We start from the raw sequence: 23,683 nt of genomic DNA, 5'->3' as shown, positions 1-23,683 counted from the left end.
GGACACCTAATGTCTGGTTGTGTCATGTGATTGTCTGCTTCGTCCTAATCAGGTGGGGATATATAATGGTGTTGGGCCTTAAGCCTATCAAGTAGAACTGTGGCTTTGCTCTGCTGTGAATGACAAAACGAGAGAGTGTTGTTGTGAATGAATTAAAGACAGGAAGGAAGCAGAGAGTTTGAAGAGCTTGTTTAAGAAACTTCCGTAACACTTTATTTGAAGGGGGTTGATTAAGACTGTCATGACACCATCATAAACATGACATAACACCTGTCATGAACATGAATAAGCCTTCATGAATATTTATGACTGTTGTCATAAAGCCTCGTTCGGTAAATTATGACTCTTTTAATACAAAGTTGACATTATTCAAAATGCCGTTGTTATGACAACTTGACATTAACCAAGAAATCATTACTGATATAAATTTGTTATAAAATAATTACTGATTTCACTTTAAAAATTAGGTAACTTTATGTTATTAAAGGTAAAGTTTGAACAGTAATGATTTCCTCGTTAATGTCAAGTTGTCATAACAAAGACATTTTGAATAATCAATCAATCAATCAAATTTTATTTGTATAGCACATTTCAGCAGCAGGCATTTCAAAGTGCTTTACATGATTTTCAAAACATCGTTTGACAAGGAAACAGTGAGAAAGAAAAATAAAAAGAAAGTAAAAAGAAAAGATGTCAACTTTGTATTGAAAGTGTCATAATTTACCGAATGACGCTTTATGACAACAGTCATAAATATTCATGAAGGCTTATTCATGTTCATGACAGGTGTTATGTCATGTTTATGACAGTGTCATGACAGTCTTATTCACCCCCTTCAAATAAAGTGTTACCGAAACTTCCTGTGGGCGGATGATGCCTGTATATTAAATCCCGCTCTTTTATTGCAGGTGTCATGTATTTAACCACTAGCTGCTGATCGGATTTTCATTTAAGAGTGGGGCTGTCCTGGTTTTCGAGGGGTTAAAGCCAATAATTCCCAGCTTGTTACAAATGTGCCCATGTCGTTAGACCTCTACTTTTATTTTACTCTAAAGAATTTCTCTAATGATTTCACAAAAAAACCTGCATGAATACTGAAAAAAGAACATTTATTCTTTACCAAAAAAACAAAACAAAAAAACAAACAAAAAAAAAAAACATTATAGGGAAATATAGCCTTCAAACTGTTTCAGAGTGACTACTCTTTTCAGTGAAAAAGTACTACTTCTGGTTATATAAGTGGATCTGCGCCTCTTCAGCTCCCCTGAGATGGAAATGCTTTCCCCGACATCTAGCCGGGGAATCTAGACTAAAACCATCCATACTGAAACTGTCTTGCTACTTCAGGGCAGCAAATGCTCTTTAGTGGGCCAAGATTTCCCTCCTCTGCAGATTTTTCTTTTTTTGTTCTGCATTACCTTACAGCTGTAGTGACGTCTTTGTGGGTGAAACCACTTATTTATGTCTCAAAATGTCTCACTTTATCGAAAAAACAAAAACAAACATGTCTGTTTTATGTATCTAAATCAAAAAAGCAATAAATGAGTAATTGTTGGTTCTCTTTTTATATTAAGATACAAGTAGTTGACTTTTTTCTAAATAATGTGAAAGTATTTCATTTTTACTCAAGCTCATCTACCTGTTAACTAACTTTAATAATAAATTGCTTGTTTACATTGTAGACTAACTTTGCAAAGTTTCCATCTATTTTCTTCACGTAGCATTAAACTATGTGAACTGTGTACAGTTATATATTTGTGAAAATAATCTATTTCTGATTTGTGCATATATGTACCAGATACTTCATTGTTTTTTGTTAAATTCATATTATTGTCCAGCCCTTTGCGAACATCCTGTAAAAAGCTGATAATCTGCTATTTCATGTGATAACATGCAGCGTCTGTGTTGAGCTTATAGCAAGGTTGTTTCAGAAATTTTTTTCTTGCTTTAACTCTGATTTATTATGAAATGAGGGCTGCCAGGAGATTTACGTCATCAGCCTTTTAAACCCTCTCTTGGAGGGTCATCGTGCTGCTGTGTTCAGAACCAGATTAACCCTAATTTTTGGTTTCTGGCTGTGGATTTTTTTTTTTTTTTTTTCAAATAATGACATTTCATTAGCTGCCGACCTTCCACCCGATTATTTATTTTTTGCGGCTTTGCTGCTTTAGGAAATTAATTCTATCACGGTGGAAATTTTGAGATTATAGGCTGTATAAACCTAATCAAATATTTATTCGGGTGGGAAGAGTGACACTTTTATGTTCTACTAAATGGAAACTTGTGACTCCAAACTTTTAACTGTCCATGTCAAGCAATTCAGAGACAGCAAATCCTTTGAGATTGTCCTTTGGTTTCAGAATCTGGCTGTTTTCCACAGCATGGGATCATCATCTGACTGCAGTTTAAATGGGATACCCCTGCCAAAATTGTTCTTTGAGGCATCCAACGCTCAGCTTGCATCTGCAAGAGTGAAAGGCTATAAACCTTTATATGTTACAGTGGTTTCAAATGGAAACCGGCAAAGCATAATGCAGAAAACCATGAATAAAAACCCTTTAAGTTCTTGTGTGGCTGTCCATATTTACTTTATTAGGCCCTTTTCACAGGAAACCTGCAGGAATTCTTGCCGTCTCAGTGTGATTAATGCGAGGATGGAGGTGGCGGGGCTGAAATCAACCTGAGGTCATGCCGGAAATGTGGTCCTTTATTCTGCAAAGGGTGGTGGTCACAGTGCCAACTTTGAGAGCGAGTGTGAACTGGGGACTTCCCCTAGCATTTATGATAGCCAATTTGCTTTTTGTTGAAACACACACACACACACACACATGTACACATGCACACACAGCATTTGTCTTTGCAATTCTAATGCAGGAATACAAACAGCATAACCAGTTTGTCCACGTAGAAGTTTGCAGTAGAAGTAGATGGTTGTTTGGTCTCGTGGCTCTGAACCTCCCCCTTGTATTTCATTGGTGGAACTCTAGAGGCTCATGGGTGTTTGCTGCCACCGGGGACTCTTGTTTTCACCCTCAGCCACAAACAGCTCATGCCTGCTGACTTCAAAAGGTCTTGCTACGAACCAATGTCTTTCTAGGCAGCCACAGTTCTCATGCTGTAGTGCAAAGATTCTGTCCTGCAACTAACCAACCTTCCTCCCTTTTCCATCCATCTCTCTTGTTTGCATCAAGGTGTAGAGGAAAACACATGCCCCACTAAGTGAAGTTAAGGAAAATGTAAAATATTATTATTATTATTGGGGGGTTTTTAATCAAGCTTTCTATACGGTAATTATTATTCCAGGCACCCACATTTAGCTCAGAGTTTTCATTCATCATGCTGATTGTTTTGTAGTCTCATGTCCAAGTCACCAGATAATAAATTTCTGGACAGGATTTGGCTTTGACCCCCCCACCCTACGTCCACCCCCCCACCGCCACCATCGCTCTTAACTTTCTATTGTGAGAGCTGGCGAACTGGCAGTGCCTTTATGCAAATGTTGCTTACTTGCATGCTTGAATAAGAGCATGCAGAGTGTTGTGTATACAAAATGAATGCAACAGTGTTTCATGGTTTTCAACATTCGGGGCTTTTGGGGTTAACTTTTGCTTTTATGAAGCCCATGAGAAGACGTTGGACTAATGTATTACAATGAGTAGAAAGTAGAACAGTTTAAGAAAAGAGCAGAGCATAATTTCTGTGTGGCAAGATGATGACTTTGTATGGTAAATCCATCCCTAGAGAAGATGCTAAAACATCTGGTGTGATTGAGGAAATGTAGGACAGCTTGAAGAGTGTTAGTGCTTCTGTAGCTATGGCAGCCTTCCACCTAAACCCCATGCTGCCATGTTTTTTTTTTTTGTCATTTCACTTCGTATTGGGGTTATACATGGCTCGCTGTTATTGCTTCCTCTTTTGCGCAGAGATGGAATGTAAGGCACAGATTGCGAAGTTCCGCCATAAGTTCCCTGTCCATTTTACAGCTGTTGATTTTCCAGTTGATTATTACCCAAGCTTGGACTGCCTCATGTGAGTCAGTCTTGGCTTTCTGCCGTGAGACTTCAGATCAATGCCAGGTTATATTGAAGTGGAAATTTATGATTGTTCTTGATTTCTGAAGTTCACTATCATGTGACTCAAGGATGAGGTAATTATTGGAGATTTAGTTTGCAATTTTATTTTAGTTTTCTGATAAAAATGTTAAAGTTTGGTCTCAAGTGTTCTGCAGTGTGTCGTTATAAGAGCCTGATGTACCCCTGTTTTCCCTCTTGGTTATAAAATACTAAAATTCCTTACTTGAAATAGAAAATTAACCTTTTTAAAAGTCTGAGAAATTTAAATCCAATAAGTTGTTGCCCACATTGCAACACACTGAGCAATCGGCAAAAGTGATGCAATACTACTACACTAGTAGCAAACGTCATTGACTCCCTTAACTGTGGTGTATGTCACTAGCATTTTGCTTTAAGTATATTTTCATTAGTTTTTAACTTTTTATGATTCTGTTTTTTTCTTTTTTTAACTTTAAGACGTTGGCTATATTTGTAGCACCTTTTATGTGACATTTATCTATGGGGATCTGGAGCTAATATGTTAACTTATGAGCACATTTTACCTTCTCTGAGAACCATTTCTCCCAACAGACCATAAAGTTAATTTCTGCCTTTCTGGATAAAATGTGTGTGTTGTTTATGTGTCATAAAAGAATATCTAAAAAGAATATCTTTAAACTTGCCAGTTTTCATTGTTTATTTACCTATACATCAACATACAGGTCCCCAATCTTTATCTGATTCTCGTTAAACTTAAAAAAAAAAAGTGAATAAAAGCTATTAGTGTTAGATCAAAAATCGTGAGATTTTGTTTTGAAGCTTTTTACAAAAAGGGAAAAAAATATATGTTTTAGTGGTGACTTATTTTCTGATGTCAAATCAGAACCAATTAAGCAAATATTAACCGATTCCGAGTTCTAGCTGAATGGTACTTTTGTTATTAAATGTACTGCACTTTTGCTGAGTGCATCTTCTGAGCATTTGCTTTGGATTGAATGTACGGTAGCAGTCACCTCGAATTGTTAGCTTTTAGCATTGACCAGAAAACTGCAATGGCTGTGACCCTATTTGCAATCATTTCCAAATCTCAAAGTGTGGAATATTGCAATTTGCAAAGAACTGTTTGGATTATGTATCTGTTTAGGGTACAAGAGCTACTTAGTACAAGAGCCAGGCATTTACATAGTGTCTGCCAACAATATATTTGGACACACACTATCGTGCAGACCTACTTAGTGCTGATGTCAATGTTCTTCACAACAGTGTTTTATCAACCAGTGAACATTTGCAGATATTTGGAATCAAAACATTAGCATGCTATGCCTCTAAAGCATTTGCCAAGGTAGTCGACGTCTTTGTGGTTAGCAAGTGGTTCATAAAACCTCTACAATTTAAAACTCTGATCCAAAGATCAATAGTTAGATATGGTGTCATTTAAGTGTCTATAAAGTGCAGGGTGGATACCTGTAACTGGTCTCAAAATGTTGAAATGAAATCTTTTGACTGCTGTAAATAGGGACATTGTTCTGTTCAAATTGCTCTGTGGGAATGTTTTTCATATAGAGTTTATCAGATACCCCAAAGGAACCCAAAGTAATTTCACAAGCAAGATTAAAACTAATTTTAAGTGTAAACACAGAAGCAGAAACGAGGACGATACCTTCCTAGCTGGGCTCAGGTTTGACATTTAAATAAATTCACACTTCTGTTTTTGTAAATCTTAGAATTAGGTGTCTTCCAGGTTCCTGCTGCATGACGACAATCTGTCCACTCGTTATCAGTGCTTAGAATAAAAGTACTATCACTCCATTAATATGATGCGTTGTTTTATTTGTTCACCATTTTAATCTTTCTCATTGTTGTCTATCATAGAGGAGATTTTTGTTTGTTTGTAATGTTACGCACTTACCTTGTACAATAGATTTCTAATTAGCTAGTGTTGTGTGTGGCAGAGAAAACTAATAGGTGTTGCTAGTTCCCTTGGTAACTAGGATTGAACTGGGTGGGGCTTTTGCACAGTGGTGTGAACAGGAGGAGCATGGGAAGGAGAGACGCCAGGGGGAGAGGCCGTTTTTGTTCGTTTGTGAGAGTTAAAGTGAAACCTTGTTCTTACTTTTGTATGTCTGCAGGTGAGACGGGCGGCTCCAACAGAGGGCTCTGGATGCTGTTGCTCCTGCAGTTCAGGTGAAAGGTAAGCCGAGCCTGTCCAGCTGGGGGAGAATGGCACTTATTTAATTATTAATGCAAATGAACCTCTAAATTGGCCAGCTATCTCCTTTGCGTGTTCTAATCACATGATTTACATGTAAGATTTTTGGGATACGGTTTAAGTTTTGTTCTTAAATACATTTGATGTGCTCTTTAAATTAGTGGAGTGAATTTTCCCCCAGGGATCAGTCTACTTTTAAAATATGACACATATGCATACTCATTTTTACTCATTGGTGCCTGGAGGGACATCCGACTTTCTGAGCAGCATAGAGAATTGGGGCATGTCTCTTAGGTGACAATGCAGACTTTCTTTCATTTAAAGAAAATGCTGTTCTACAGTTTTGCAATGACAGCGTCAAAGGAGTACAGCCTCCTTTTCTTCAGTTTCTGTGTCCACTTCATTTCCCACGGCAGATTATTGTGTCTCAGAATTTTAAAGATGGTGCACAGCTAGGCTTTACAAGAAGGGGGAAACAGTTTGACAAAACTGAGATCAGCAGCTTACAGGGTGTGTCAGAATCCGTTTGGTTAGAAGGGAGCGAATGTCTAGGGTTTCACAAGGACAGTTGTCTTTTGAGCGATATTTTAAGTCATAGAGAAAAAGGCTGTTGTGTCTACATGTTCATTTTTCATACAGTAGTGGTAAAGATGTAATAAATACTGTTAAAGTTTCTGAGGACACTGTTTTTTTACTGCATGTTTTGCTGCATGAGCATCATAGGAAGTGTTTGGCACATTTTGCATCATATTAAAACTGTGTTTATATTTTTAGCTCTATTGAAGGATCCTCTTTCTGTAATGGTTTCTGTTTACTTTATTATAATATTATATTTATTGTGCTGTTTCTGCTTCCAGCAGCCTGTTATTGCGGTAAAATAAGGTATGAAGTGTTGTAATCCAGCTGACCTGCTTACTTTTGCATGAATACAAGTCAAGAGATTACTTATTAACTCCAAAAAAGTTCTCATCAGATTGTATTTGGAGTGATTTTTTTTGTAAAAGCCCTGTGTGTGCATTCAGAGTATGTGCAAAATAACAGCATTGATTAACTCTAACTACCTTACTTGACTATATAAACCACTTATCTCTTTAGCCTTCGACCAGTGAGATTAACAGAAATATTTGATACAGTTTGGTTCATCGTATTTATTGAGCTTTTTTTTTTACATTTCTTCTCAACTGCAATCTAGCTTTCTCTATTTCATTCAATACACATCAAAAGTTTGGTGCTTGTATATAAAGTGTAACCATGAGTATAATATACATCAAGGATTGTGTCTGACTAAACTTTAGAGCTATTAAAAAAAAATATATATATATATATATATATATATATTAATGCTGTACATTATATATTTTAGAATTTCAAAGATTACATCTGAAGTCAGTTGCAGGAAAAAGCTCATACAGATTGAAACACTGCAGATTTCTCCATATTAGTCATGATATGGCATGAAATTCTCCCTATTGAATGATAGAATTGAATGAAATATGAAAGTTTTATGTTGCTGTGTAGATTTGAACAAGAGCATGACAAAACATAAACTAAATTTCAGCTTATTGCAACAATTGATATTACATTTTGGCATTTTACTCTTTAGAAAATAATACTAACGGTCCAACAGTTGATTATATTTGAAATAATTAGTTATGCTATCTGCTCCAGTAGCCACTCTGTGGTCAGCTGACTAACAGACCTCATGTTGTGCAACATGGGGTCAGTTGCTTTAGTGAAACGTTGGTGCATTATCAGTTTTGCACACCATGACCATGTGTTTTTGCAACCTGCAATTGTTCTACATGGATTTCTGTTTTTCTACCAGCTGACTGGCCGTGTTTATCACCAATATATGTAGAGGCAGCTCTGTGTTGTTCATTGTTCCTTAAAGCTGGTAAAAACTCATTTTGGTACTTTACCTGGCTTTCTATTAATGAAAGCACTTAAAACCGTAGAAACTGTGTAATACAAAATTGTAGTGATTCTGAAACTGTAGCTTTAAAGTTATTGTACATACATTTAAGTTGTCAATGTGATATATAGGGCTGTTGTAAACGAATATTTTAGTAATCGAGTAATCTATCGATTATTCTTACGATTAATCGAGTAATCGGATAAAAAAAAAGTAAAATGAAATATTGGTAAATCTGGCATAATACCGGTGTTACTATCAGATATCAATATCAGTCCAATTTTTCATATTTGAGCATCCCTAACAGTTGCTTTTTTGTAGTTTAGAAAACTAACCTGTAACAATAATAGCTCACTTTCTAAGTTAACCAGAAGAAAAGTTATAGAAAAATCTGAAATTATATTGAATTTAATAACAAAGAGGCAGGCTCACAAATATGCTTATAAAAAATGTCTACAATCCAGCTTTTAGTTTATGTATTCATCTTCAGTGAGTTTAATAGATTAATTAAACTCACCTTGCCACCTAACCTGTCACGCTTTGGGTTTGAAAATACGGGAAATGCCGCCTGGAGTGGGAGGAGAGGGCGAATGAACGAACGTAAGATGGGGTGGAGGGGAGGAAATAGACCAGCGGACTGACGAACCGTTAGACCGGGGGACGAACACGGGGGGAAGCAATACGGGATATTTACGACACCTTCACTGGTCACACTCAGAAACTCATCTACCAGCCATGTACGATGCGCTCCGCCACCCGTTTCTTCAGACCGGGATATGAAATTTATTGTGCGGTTCGTCGGTAAAGCTACATTTACACGGTAAGCATCAGCTACTCAGCCGCCCGCCCTGTTCAGTCTATCCGCTCACCTCAGCGCTCTTCCCGCCGTTCGCTTTCAACCAGCAGCCCCGGAGGAGAAATGCTGCCGTACTCCAGGCATTCCCCCAGTCATTTTAAGGATGCTTATTGGTTCCCCAAAAACGATAAAAAGTCGGGCATTATCATCAATCAATAAAATCCCCACGGGCCAATCTTGAAGATTGGACTTTATGCCGCTGAGACTTAGCTTTTGTCAACAACTCAGAGGCGGAAGTGAGAGCTCCGCGCAACGCAAATGAAGTCCCGGCCGGAACACGGTGCGCTAACTAATAAAACATAAATTAACGAAGCTTCGAGGCAGGTAAATTTTCCTCGAGGAATTTTAGTAATCGAGGTACTCGAATCATTCGAGGAATCGTTTCAGCCCTAGTGATATAGTAATATGGTGCAAAGAACAAATGTTCTAAATTGGTACATATATTTTTGTTATCTACCTCGATGTTTGTGGAGCCGATTTTCTAGTCGGTTGCATTTTCTGCTTTTGTATTCATCTTGTTTGTTGAACGCAGTAAATCCTTATTGTATTACTCGCATATGGAAGCCTGTCATATGCTAAAAAAAGCAACAAACCCCTGTACACCTCTCAGTGGTGCAGATTAGGGCTGAAACGATTCCTCGAATGATTCGAGTACCTCGATTACTAAAATTCCTCGAGGAAAATTTACCTGCCTCGAAGCTTCGTTAATTTATGTTTTATTAGTTAGCGCACCGTGTTCCGGCCGGGACTTCATTTGCGTTGCGCGGAGCTCTCACTTCCGCCTCTGAGTTGTTGACAAAAGCTAAGTCTCAGCGGAATAAATTCCAATCTTCAAGATTGGCCCGTGGGGATTTTATTGATTGATGATAATGCCCGACTTTTTATCGTTTTTGGGGAACCAATAAGCATCCTTAACATGACTGGGGGATGCCTGGAGTACGGCAGCATTTCTCCTCCGGGGCTGCTGGTTGAAAGCGAACGGCGGGAAGAGCGCTGAGGTGAGCGGATAGCCTGAACAGGGCGGGCGGCTGAGTAGCTGATGCTTACCGTGTAAATGTAGCTTTACCGACGAACCGCACAATAAATTTCATATCCCAGTCTGAAGAAACGGGTGGCGGAGCGCATCGTACATGGCTGGTAGATGAGTTTCTGAGTGTGACCAGTGAAGGTGTCGTAAATATCCCGTATTGCTCCCCCCCGTGTTCGTCCCCCGGTCTAACGGTTCGTCAGTCCGCTGGTCTATTTCCTCCCCTCCACCCCATCTTACGTTCGTTCATTCGCCCTCTCCTCCCACTCCAGGCCGCATTTCCCGTATTTTCAAACCCAAAGCGTGACAGGTTAGGTGGCAAGGTGAGTTTAATTAATCTATTAAACTCACTGAAGATGAATACATAAACTAAAAGCTGGATTGTAGACATTTTTTGTAAGCATATTTGTGAGCCTGCCTCTTTGTTATTAAATTCAATATAATTTCAGATTTTTCTATAACTTTTCTTCTGGTTAACTTAGAAAGTGAGCTATTATTGTTACAGGTTAGTTTTCTAAACTACAAAAAAGCAACTGTTAGGGATGCTCAAATATGAAAAATTGGACTGATATTGATATCTGATAGTAACACCGGTATTATGCCAGATTTACCAATATTTCATTTTAGAATTTTTTTTAAAATCCGATTACTCGATTAATCGTAAGAATAATCGATAGATTACTCGATTACTAAAATATTCGTTTACAACAGCCCTAGTGCAGATTCTGGGAAATATAGCAGAAGTTTTTTGCAAAGCTAGATAAAACAAAAGCTCTTTCCATTTGATATAATGGCACCGAAGCTTGAAATTTGAGGGCCTATTTGCCAACGTAAATGTTTTCTTTTAATTTGTAAAAGTTACAATTGACAGGCTGTCTCACTTTTCACTCACACACACACACACACACAGACAGGCACAGTGATGAGTTTTGCGGTTAGTATGAACCATCAAAAGTAAAACATGTACACTAAACCGCTTTCAGTATGTCAGCTTCCTCTTCTCTAGGCGTAACCTCGCATAGCTCAACCCCAGCTGGTAGAAAAAGTTCTTCCTCAATTCTGCCATTTTTTATACTCTTAACAGTCTACTGAGCCTGCAAATTAAAACCATTCATGCTTTTTACCCCAATGCTTCACAGGTTAAAAAGTTTGCTTTTTGGACATGTAGTGTAAATGCAACTTTGAGGGCTCAGTGGATAACCCAGTTGATTTCTACCTAAATGTCTTCTCAGTAATGAGAAATCTAGTGGAGTGTTTGTCTTAACATATGTTAGGGGTAAAAACACATTTTCTTCTTCCTCGTTTCCTCCAAGCGAATGTGATTATCAGCCTAAAAATGCATTTCCACTATTTTAGTGAAGGCTGATTTGATTATTAGCACACAGCTAATTGGTTTTACAGAACCAGAAACAATGTATTATGGTATTTTGCCTGAAGCGGTTGTGGGGATTTACGTTACTGGAAGTAACTTGTTGTTTTCAACTGTTGTGCTTTCTCTCGTTTTTTTTTTCCTGTTGTTACAGATCATCATCCACTTTCTAAAAAGTTGTAGCTTACTGCATTCATTGACCATTGAGTTGTTAGTGTCCACATTTTCTTGAGAAAACAAATCTTCTATAAATGGCTCATAAGTTTAGTAAGTAGTCTATTTATTAAAAAATAAATAAAAGCTTTTAAGTTGTATGCATTTTGTGGATATACTTGAAATTTGTCTCAAAAAGCTTTTTTTAGGGGGTGCATTGACCAAAGTCATTATTTTGATGTGGCCTGGGTTGGAATTGTTGAAACACTCCTCTTGGCAAAGTGTTATATTGATTTGTTTTCTGTCAAACACTCAAATGCTGTCCACCAATTTCTAACAGTGTTGAGGTTTGTTTCATCGTTAGTCAACTTTAGGGGCTTCAGTGTGAACAGTGACACTAGAGTTTTAGTAGTTTCCTGTTCAGTGACGCCTTGAACCTTGGATCCTTCTGGAGCTTCCGATGAACAATGGACCAAATGGACCATAAAAATGAATAACATTTATCCCCTTAAGAGTCTGTGTAAGCTAGAATTGTTTTCTCCACATGACGGTAATATTTTGGAACAGTAAAAGGGACTCACTTCTATACACTCCCACACCTGATTTAGATGGTAGAGGCCGATATGTTGAAGATTACAGAGAGTAGTTTGCTTCAGTTGAAACAGCGCTAACTCTCACAACAATCTTAAAACCTTTATTAGTTTAATGTTTCTGTAAAGCTAGCCAGAGTAGTTAAAGTAGATATTAGGAAGTCATCTATAGCTGACCTTTACTTTCTGTGTCATGTAGAACTGCATATTTCAGCATTTTTAATTAAAACCACTTGTTTGGACGCCTAGTTATTTCTAGATTAGTTTTCAAGCAAGAGTTGCAGCCTTAATTAGGCCCGAGCAGCTAAGCGCTGCGAGAGCCTATTGAAACTGTGCTGTAAATTATTATTATTATTAGGCCCGAGCAGCTATCGCTGCGAGAGCCTATTGAAACCTTGCTGTTTATTAGGCCCGAGCAGCTATCGCTGCGAGAGCCTATTGAAACCTTGCTGTTTATTATTATTATTTTTCTGCCACCTTCTTTGGGGGGCTTTTTGGGGGCTTTATCATATTCAAAAACTCACCAAACGTGGCGGGGGCATAGAGCCCGGTGAAAAATTTTGTATTTTATGGTGGTTGCAAAAATCGCAAAAGAAACGGCTCAAGGGCGCCACCTAGCAACTTTCAAAAGACCCTTTCCTATTCACTTACTTTATCGTAGAGACTTGAAACTTGGTACACTTGTAGAGCTCCCCAAAACACTCTGAATTTACAATTAATGTCATAGTGCAAGTATCACAGATTGTCGGCCATTTTGGATTAAAGTTCCGATTTTGACCCGATTTTGGGCGTTTACAGGGTTCGCATTTGATCGAACTTGTCCTAGGGATTTCGATCGATCGGCTTGAAACTCGGTCAGATCGTTCAAAAGGCATGGCCGATCCAAAGTTATCGTAGGTTTGCGTTTTCGGGCTTGCTGAAGGGGTCTTTCCGGGGGTCAAAGGTCACCGATTCGCCATGAAACATCAAACTGTTATAACTCTTTGAAAAAAACTCATAGAAGCACCAAACTTTCAGTGATTGATCATCATGGGATGCTCTACAATACCCAACGGTCAAATGATGACGTCACTTAGGCCACGCCCCCTGAGAACAGGAAGTGTCATTTTTTACGCTGAACGGTCGCTATCTGACCCCTTTGACCTAATCGAGGTGAAACTGTGTCCACAGACAGAAAACATGTTGGTGTGTTGAGGATTCCAAGCCAAGCTCATTTGAATCCAGCAGGTGGGCGTGGCGGCGTGGCGAAGTGACCCTAAACGCCGTGTCCTTACGTTTGGCTGTGGATTCCACAATTTTGAGGCCAGCTGCACCAAACTTGACATGAGTGATCCTGGTAGGGTCCCCTACGATCCTATGTTGTCATAGTCTGACGTCATCTAAGCCCCGCCCCCTCAGAACAGGAAGTGCTTTTTTTTCCATGGAAAGCTGCCTTTCTGGCTCACTGCACCTAATCAACATGATTCTGTGTTGGATGACAGATAACATGTTAGTCTCACTTGCTTTAAAGCGCCAACAGTCTTCTGTAGAGGGCGTGGCCGTGGGACCGCGGCGAAGCAGAGGTAACGCCGCCGCCATACGTTTGGCTCTAGATTCCACATCGTTCAGCCCAGCTGCACCAAACTCACTAGGATGCATCCTTATCCATCCCCGAACAGGAATCCATAACAGTCGTTGATGGGCGTGGCCTAATTTCTCTACAGCGCCCCCTAGAAATTTTTAAATGATCAGCCCCAAGCCATGCTTTAACCTACAATTATGAAACTTAGTACACATGTGTATCATGTCAGGACCTACAAAAAAGTCTCTTGGAGCCATGGTGCAAACCCAACAGGAAGTCGGCCATTTTGGATCAAAATCAGCCATTTCCTCTTTTTCATAGACATCGCATCTGATCTATCTCCTCCTGCAGCTTTTGAGATAGAGACTTCAAACTCAGTCAGCAGAGACTTGAGACATTAAAGATGAAAAGTTATCGTAGGAATTTTTCTATGTCAAAGCATGTGGGCGTGGCTAAGTCCCAAACTTTGACTATTCGCCATGAAACATCAAGATGCAATAACTTCCACATAGAAGGTCACAGCTGCATCAGACTTCCTATATCTGACTACAGACCACCCCTCATCACATTGAGATGGTCAGTTGATGACATCACCTTAACCCCGCCCACTTCCGACAGGAAGTCACCTGTTTTTTCTATTGTATGTCTTACTTTTACTCTCTAAGTCATATGGGTTTCATCCGGTGTAGGCTGACATGACATGATATGATGATGAACTCTCCCATGATGAACTCGACTGACCCGTGGGGGCGTGGCTAAGTCCCAAACTTTGACTATACAGCATGAAACATGAATGTGAAATACCTTCCAAATGCCAGGTCACAGCTGCATCAGACTTTCTATGTCTCATTATAGACCAGCCTTCATCATAGTTAGGTGGTCGATTGATGACATCACCCTAGCCCCGCCCACTTCCGACAGGAAGTAACCTCTTTCTTCAATTGTATGTCTTACTTTTACTCTCTAATTCTTATGGGTTTCATCCTGTCCTGACTGACATGAAATTAAATGATGATGACCTCTCCCATGATGAACTCTACTGACCCGTGGGGGCGTGGCTAAGTCCCAAACTTTGACTAATCACCATGAAACATGAATGTGAAATAACTTCCAAATGCCAGGTCAGAGCTGCATAACACTTTCTATGTCTCATTATAGACCAGTCCTCATAACAGTTAGGTGGTCGATTGATGACATCACGTTAGCCCCGCCCACTTCCGACAGGAAGTCACCTGTTTTTTCTACTGTATGTCTTACTTTTACACTCTAAAACATGTTGGTGTGTCATGGATTCCAACCCTGTGCAGACTGACATAAAATGAGATGATGATGAACTCTGTAAATGCCTGCTGACCCGTGGGGGCGTGACAAAATGGCTGTCCCTCGCCATATGCATACGATCGTCTCTTATTCACAGACGCATCATCCGATTTGCACCAGACTTTTTATGAGTGACACTTGTTAACCTCTAAGGAGCCCAATAGAGTTTAATTGCAATTTGACTCCACTGCGCCCCCTAGGTTAATCAAACAGCTGTATCTCCTTGCCACATGGCCCAATCTGCTCCAGATTTTGGGTGCATGGCCAGGAAATGCTGCCGAATGTATCGAAGCGGATCGCGTGGAGGACGGCGCGCGAGCGTCGGCGGTGGCTGGCGGGAGGCGGTGCTGGAACATCCGCGGTGGCTATAGGCTTGAGCGGCGCTTGGCTGCGAGGGCCGCTTGAGGCTCCGCGGAGCTTTAATTATTATTATTTTTCTGCCACCTTCTTTGGGGGGCTTTTTGGGGGCTTTATCATATTCAAAAACTCACCAAACGTGGCGGGGGCATAGAGCCCGGTGAAAAATTTTGTATTTTATGGTGGTTGCAAAAATCGCAAAAGAAACGGCTCAAGGGCGCCACCTAGCAACTTTCAAAAGACCCTTTCCTATTCACTTACTTTATCGTAGAGACTTGAAACTTGGTACACTTGTAGAGCTCCCCAAAACACTCTGAATTTACAATTAATGTCATAGTGCAAGTATCACAGATTGTCGGCCATTTTGGATTAAAGTTCCGATTTTGACCCGATTTTGGGCGTTTACAGGGTTCGCATTTGATCGAACTTGTCCTAGGGATTTCGATCGATCGGCTTGAAACTCGGTCAGATCGTTCAAAAGGCATGGCCGATCCAAAGTTATCGTAGGTTTGCGTTTTCGGGCTTGCTGAAGGGGTCTTTCCGGGGGTCAAAGGTCACCGATTCGCCATGAAACATCAAACTGTTATAACTCTTTGAAAAAAACTCATAGAAGCACCAAACTTTCAGTGATTGATCATCATGGGATGCTCTACAATACCCAACGGTCAAATGATGACGTCACTTAGGCCACGCCCCCTGAGAACAGGAAGTGTCATTTTTTACGCTGAACGGTCGCTATCTGACCCCTTTGACCTAATCGAGGTGAAACTGTGTCCACAGACAGAAAACATGTTGGTGTGTTGAGGATTCCAAGCCAAGCTCATTTGAATCCAGCAGGTGGGCGTGGCGGCGTGGCGAAGTGACCCTAAACGCCGTGTCCTTACGTTTGGCTGTGGATTCCACAATTTTGAGGCCAGCTGCACCAAACTTGACATGAGTGATCCTGGTAGGGTCCCCTACGATCCTATGTTGTCATAGTCTGACGTCATCTAAGCCCCGCCCCCTCAGAACAGGAAGTGCTTTTTTTTCCATGGAAAGCTGCCTTTCTGGCTCACTGCACCTAATCAACATGATTCTGTGTTGGATGACAGATAACATGTTAGTCTCACTTGCTTTAAAGCGCCAACAGTCTTCTGTAGAGGGCGTGGCCGTGGGACCGCGGCGAAGCAGAGGTAACGCCGCCGCCATACGTTTGGCTCTAGATTCCACATCGTTCAGCCCAGCTGCACCAAACTCACTAGGATGCATCCTTATCCATCCCCGAACAGGAATCCATAACAGTCGTTGATGGGCGTGGCCTAATTTCTCTACAGCGCCCCCTAGAAATTTTTAAATGATCAGCCCCAAGCCATGCTTTAACCTACAATTATGAAACTTGGTACACATGTGTATCATGTCAGGACCTACAAAAAAGTCTCTTGGAGCCATGGTGCAAACCCAACAGGAAGTCGGCCATTTTGGATCAAAATCAGCCATTTCCTCTTTTTCATAGACATCGCATCTGATCTATCTCCTCCTGCAGCTTTTGAGATAGAGACTTCAAACTCAGTCAGCAGAGACTTGAGACATTAAAGATGAAAAGTTATCGTAGGAATTTTTCTATGTCAAAGCATGTGGGCGTGGCTAAGTCCCAAACTTTGACTATTCGCCATGAAACATCAAGATGCAATAACTTCCACATAGAAGGTCACAGCTGCATCAGACTTCCTATATCTGACTACAGACCACCCCTCATCACAGTTAGGTGGTCGATTGATGACATCACCTTAGCCCCGCCCACTTCCGACAGGAAGTCACCTGTTTTTTATACTGTATGTCTTACTTTTACACTCTAAAACATGTTGGTGTGTCATGGATTCCAACCCTGTGCACACTGACATAACATTAGATGATGATGAACTCTGTCAATGCCTACAGACCCGTGGGGGAGTGGCAAAATGGCTGTCCCTCGCCATATGCATACGATCGTCTCTTATTCACAAACGAATCATCCTATTTGCACCAGACTTTTTATGAGTGAAACTTGTGAACCTCTGAGGAGCCCAATACAGTTTAATTGCAATTTGACTCCACTGCGCCCCCTAGGTTAATCAAACAGCTGTATCTCCTTGCCACATGGCCCAATCTGCTCCAGATTTTGGGTGCATGGCCAGTGAACGCTGCCGAAGACATCGAAGCGGATCGCATGGAGGACGGCGTGCGAGCGTCGGCGGTGGCCGGCGGGAGGCGGTGCTGGAACATCCGCGGTGGCTATAGGCTTGAGCGGCGCTTGGCTGCGAGGGCCGCTTGAGGCTCCGCGGAGCTTTAATTAGGCCCGAGCAGCTATCGCTGCGAGAGCCTATTGAAACCTTGCTGTTTATTATTATTATTTTTCTGCCACCTTCTTTGGGGGGCTTTTTGGGGGCTTTATCATATTCAAAAACTCACCAAACGTGGCGGGGGCATAGAGCCCGGTGAAAAATTTTGTATTTTATGGTGGTTGCAAAAATCGCAAAAGAAACGGCTCAAGGGCGCCACCTAGCAACTTTCAAAAGACCCTTTCCTATTCACTTACTTTATCGTAGAGACTTGAAACTTGGTACACTTGTAGAGCTCCCCAAAACACTCTGAATTTACAATTAATGTCATAGTGCAAGTATCACAGATTGTCGGCCATTTTGGATTAAAGTTCCGATTTTGACCCGATTTTGGGCGTTTACAGGGTTCGCATTTGATCGAACTTGTCCTAGGGATTTCGATCGATCGGCTTGAAACTCGGTCAGATCGTTCAAAAGGCATGGCCGATCCAAAGTTATCGTAGGTTTGCGTTTTCGGGCTTGCTGAAGGGGTCTTTCCGGGGGTCAAAGGTCACCGATTCGCCATGAAACATCAAACTGTTATAACTCTTTGAAAAAAACTCATAGAAGCACCAAACTTTCAGTGATTGATCATCATGGGATGCTCTACAATACCCAACGGTCAAATGATGACGTCACTTAGGCCACGCCCCCTGAGAACAGGAAGTGTCATTTTTTACGCTGAACGGTCGCTATCTGACCCCTTTGACCTAATCGAGGTGAAACTGTGTCCACAGACAGAAAACATGTTGGTGTGTTGAGGATTCCAAGCCAAGCTCATTTGAATCCAGCAGGTGGGCGTGGCGGCGTGGCGAAGTGACCCTAAACGCCGTGTCCTTACGTTTGGCTGTGGATTCCACAATTTTGAGGCCAGCTGCACCAAACTTGACATGAGTGATCCTGGTAGGGTCCCCTACGATCCTATGTTGTCATAGTCTGACGTCATCTAAGCCCCGCCCCCTCAGAACAGGAAGTGCTTTTTTTTCCATGGAAAGCTGCCTTTCTGGCTCACTGCACCTAATCAACATGATTCTGTGTTGGATGACAGATAACATGTTAGTCTCACTTGCTTTAAAGCGCCAACAGTCTTCTGTAGAGGGCGTGGCCGTGGGACCGCGGCGAAGCAGAGGTAACGCCGCCGCCATACGTTTGGCTCTAGATTCCACATCGTTCAGCCCAGCTGCACCAAACTCACTAGGATGCATCCTTATCCATCCCCGAACAGGAATCCATAACAGTCGTTGATGGGCGTGGCCTAATTTCTCTACAGCGCCCCCTAGAAATTTTTAAATGATCAGCCCCAAGCCATGCTTTAACCTACAATTATGAAACTTAGTACACATGTGTATCATGTCAGGACCTACAAAAAAGTCTCTTGGAGCCATGGTGCAAACCCAACAGGAAGTCGGCCATTTTGGATCAAAATCAGCCATTTCCTCTTTTTCATAGACATCGCATCTGATCTATCTCCTCCTGCAGCTTTTGAGATAGAGACTTCAAACTCAGTCAGCAGAGACTTGAGACATTAAAGATGAAAAGTTATCGTAGGAATTTTTCTATGTCAAAGCATGTGGGCGTGGCTAAGTCCCAAACTTTGACTATTCGCCATGAAACATCAAGATGCAATAACTTCCACATAGAAGGTCACAGCTGCATCAGACTTCCTATATCTGACTACAGACCACCCCTCATCACAGTTAGGTGGTCGATTGATGACATCACCTTAGCCCCGCCCACTTCCGACAGGAAGTCACCTGTTTTTTATACTGTATGTCTTACTTTTACACTCTAAAACATGTTGGTGTGTCATGGATTCCAACCCTGTGCACACTGACATAACATTAGATGATGATGAACTCTGTCAATGCCTACAGACCCGTGGGGGAGTGGCAAAATGGCTGTCCCTCGCCATATGCATACGATCGTCTCTTATTCACAAACGAATCATCCTATTTGCACCAGACTTTTTATGAGTGAAACTTGTGAACCTCTGAGGAGCCCAATACAGTTTAATTGCAATTTGACTCCACTGCGCCCCCTAGGTTAATCAAACAGCTGTATCTCCTTGCCACATGGCCCAATCTGCTCCAGATTTTGGGTGCATGGCCAGTGAACGCTGCCGAAGACATCGAAGCGGATCGCATGGAGGACGGCGTGCGAGCGTCGGCGGTGGCCGGCGGGAGGCGGTGCTGGAACATCCGCGGTGGCTATAGGCTTGAGCGGCGCTTGGCTGCGAGGGCCGCTTGAGGCTCCGCGGAGCTTTAATTAGGCCCGAGCAGCTAAGCGCTGCGAGAGCCTATTGAAACCTTGCTGTTTCTTATTATTAGGCCCGAGCAGCTAAGCGCTGCGAAGGCCTATTGTAATCGTGCTGTTAATTATTATTATTATTATGCTTCCGCCAAATAAATTGGCTTTTAGGGGGCTTTATCATATTCAAAAACTCACCAAACTTGGCGGACGCATCAGGTCTGCGTGAAAATTACGTATTTTAAGGTCCCCAGAAAAATCGCACAAGAAACGGCTCAAGGGCGCCACCTAGCAACTTTCAAAGGACCCTTTCCTATTCACTTACTTTATCGTAGAGACTTGAAACTTGGTACACTTGTACAGCTCCCCAAAACACTCTGAATTTACAATTAATGTCATAGTGCAAGTATCACAGATTGTCGGCCATTTTGGATTGAATCTCCGATTTTGACCCGATTTTGTCCGTTTACAGGGTTCGCATTTGATCGAACTTGTCCTAGGGATTTCGATCGATCGGCTTGAAACTCGGTCAGATCGTTCAAAAGGCATGGCCGATCCAAAGTTATCGTAGGTTTGCGTTTTCGGGCTTGCTGAAGGGGTCTTTCCGGGGGTCAAAGGTCACCGATTCGCCATGAAACATCAAACTGTTATAACTCTTTGAAAAAAACTCATAGAAGCACCAAACTTTCAGTGATTGATCATCATGGGATGCTCTACAATACCCAACGGTCAAATGATGACGTCACTTAGGCCACGCCCCCTGAGAACAGGAAGTGTCATTTTTTACGCTGAACGGTCGCTATCTGACCCCTTTGACCTAATCGAGGTGAAACTGTGTCCACAGACAGAAAACATGTTGGTGTGTTGAGGATTCCAAGCCAAGCTCATTTGAATCCAGCAGGTGGGCGTGGCGGCGTGGCGAAGTGACCCTAAACGCCGTGTCCTTACGTTTGGCTGTGGATTCCACAATTTTGAGGCCAGCTGCACCAAACTTGACATGAGTGATCCTGGTAGGGTCCCCTACGATCCTATGTTGTCATAGTCTGACGTCATCTAAGCCCCGCCCCCTCAGAACAGGAAGTGCTTTTTTTTCCATGGAAAGCTGCCTTTCTGGCTCACTGCACCTAATCAACATGATTCTGTGTTGGATGACAGATAACATGTTAGTCTCACTTGCTTTAAAGCGCCAAGAGTCTTCTGTAGAGGGCGTGGCCGTGGGACCGCGGCGAAGCAGAGGTAACGCCGCCGCCATACGTTTGGCTCTAGATTCCACATCATTCGGCCCAGCTGCACCAAACTCACTAGGATGCATCCTTATCCATCCCCGAACAGGAATCCATAACAGTCGTTGATGGGCGTGGCCTAATTTTTCTACAGCGCCCCCTAGAAATTTTTAAATGATCAGCCCCAAGCCATGCTTTAACCTAGAATTATGAAACTTGCTACACATGTGTATCATGTCAGGACCTACAAAAAAGTCTCTTGGAGCCATGGTGCAAACCCAACAGGAAGTCGGCCATTTTGGATCAAAATCAGCCATTTCCTCTTTTTCATAGACATCGCATCTGATCTATCTCCTCCTACAGCTTTTGAGATAGAGACTTCAAACTCAGTCAGCAGAGACTTGAGACATTAAAGATGAAAAGTTATCGTAGGAATTTTTCTATGTCAAAGCATGTGGGCGTGGCTAAGTCCCAAACTTTGACTATTCGCCATGAAACATCAAGATGCAATAACTTCCACATAGAAGGTCACAGCTGCATCAGACTTCCTATATCTGACTACAGACCACCCCTCATCACATTGAGATGGTCAGTTGATGACATCACCTTAACCCCGCCCACTTCCGACAGGAAGTCACCTGTTTTTTCTATTGTATGTCTTACTTTTACTCTCTAAGTCATATGGGTTTCATCCGGTGTAGGCTGACATGACATGATATGATGATGAACTCTCCCATGATGAACTCGACTGACCCGTGGGGGCGTGGCTAAGTCCCAAACTTTGACTATACAGCATGAAACATGAATGTGAAATAACTTCCAAATGCCAGGTCACAGCTGCATCAGACTTTCTATGTCTTATTATAGACCAGCCTTCATCATAGTTAGGTGGTCGATTGATGACATCACCCTAGCCCCGCCCACTTCCGACAGGAAGTAACCTCTTTCTTCAATTGTATGTCTTACTTTTACTCTCTAATTCTTATGGGTTTCATCCTGTGCAGACTGACATGAAATGAAATGATGATGAACTCTGCCGTGATGAACTCTACTGACCCGTGGGGGCGTGGCTAAGTCCCAAACTTTGAATATACATCATGAAACATGAATGTGAAATTACTTCCTAATGCCAGGTCACAGCTGCAACAGACTTTCTATGTCTCATTATAGATAAGCCCTCATCACAGTTATGTGGTCGATTGATGACATCACCCTTGCCCCGCCCACTTCCGACAGGAAGTGACCTGTTTTTTCTACTGTATGTCTTACTTTTTCTCTCTAATTCTTATGGGTTTCATCCTGTGCAGACTGACATGAAATGAAATGATGATGAACTCTGCCGTGATGAACTCTACTGACCCGTGGGGGCGTGGCTAAGTCCCAAACTTTGAATATACATCATGAAACATGAATGTGAAATTACTTCCTAATGCCAGGTCACAGATGCATCAGACTTTCTATGTGTCATTATAGACCAGCCATCATGACAGTTAGGTGGTCGATTGATGACATAACATTAGCCCCGCACACTTCCGACAGGAAGTCACCTCTTTTTTCGACTGTATGTCTTACTTTTACACTCTAAAACATGTTGGTGTGTCATGGATTCCAACCCTGTGCACACTGACATAACATGAGATGATGATGAACTCTGTCAATGCCTACAGACCCGTGGGGGAGTGGCAAAATGGCTGTCCCTCGCCATATGCATACGATCGTCTCTTATTCACAAACGCATCATCCTATTTGCACCAGACTTTTTATGAGTGAAACTTGTGAACCTCTGAGGAGCCCAATACAGTTTAATTGCAATTTGACTCCACTGCGCCCCCTAGGTTAATCAAACAGCTATATCTCCTTGCCACATGGCCCAATCTGCTCCAGATTTTGGGTGCATGGCCAGTGAACGCTGCCGAAGACATCGAAGCGGATCGCATGGAGGACGGCGTGTGAGCGTCAGCGGTGGCCGGCGGGAGGCGGTGCTGGAACATCCGCGGTGGCTATAGGCTTGAGCGGCGCTTGGCTGCGAGGGCCGCTTGAGGCTCCGCGGAGCTTTAATTATTATTAGGCCCGAGCAGCTAAGCGCTGCGAGAGCCTATTGAAACCTTGCTGTTTCTTATTATTATTATTATAGTTCTTGTGCCAAATGAATTGGCTTTTTGGGGGCTTTATCATATTCAAAAACTCACCAAACTTGGCGGGGGCATAGAGCCCGGTGCGAAATTTTGTATTTTATGGTCGTTGCAAAAATCGCAAAAGAAACGGCTCAAGGGCGCCACCTAGCAACTTTCAAAGGACCCTTTCCTATTCACTTACTTTATCGTAGAGACTTGAAACTTGGTACACTTGTACAGCTCCCCAAAACACTCTGAATTTACAATTAATGTCATAGTGCAAGTATCACAGATTGTCGGCCATTTTGGATTAAAGTTCCGATTTTGACCCGATTTTGGGCGTTTGCAGGGTTCGCA

The 23,683-nt window shown here is 41.9% G+C and overlaps 1 protein-coding gene across 4 annotated transcripts in view; it reads left to right on the top strand.

Moving 5' to 3' along the window:
• Positions 1-23,683, top strand: part of osbpl5 (oxysterol binding protein-like 5) — a 90,135-nt gene that overhangs the window by 3,104 nt on the left and 63,348 nt on the right. For all 4 annotated transcript variants that reach the window (XM_088006361.1, XM_088006362.1, XM_014974295.2 and 1 more), the window contains exon 2: positions 6,182-6,243. The gene's annotated coding sequence lies outside the window, so the exon portion shown is untranslated. The remainder of the gene's footprint in view (positions 1-6,181; positions 6,244-23,683) is intronic.

Source organism: Poecilia mexicana, unplaced genomic scaffold (assembly GCF_051168715.1).
Source record: "Poecilia mexicana isolate PSO_F unplaced genomic scaffold, ASM5116871v1 scaffold_6, whole genome shotgun sequence".
Taxonomy (NCBI): Eukaryota; Metazoa; Chordata; class Actinopteri; order Cyprinodontiformes; family Poeciliidae; genus Poecilia; species Poecilia mexicana.
The sequence above is the reverse complement of the archived record's forward strand: the minus strand, read 5'-3'. Positions and strand labels throughout refer to the sequence as shown.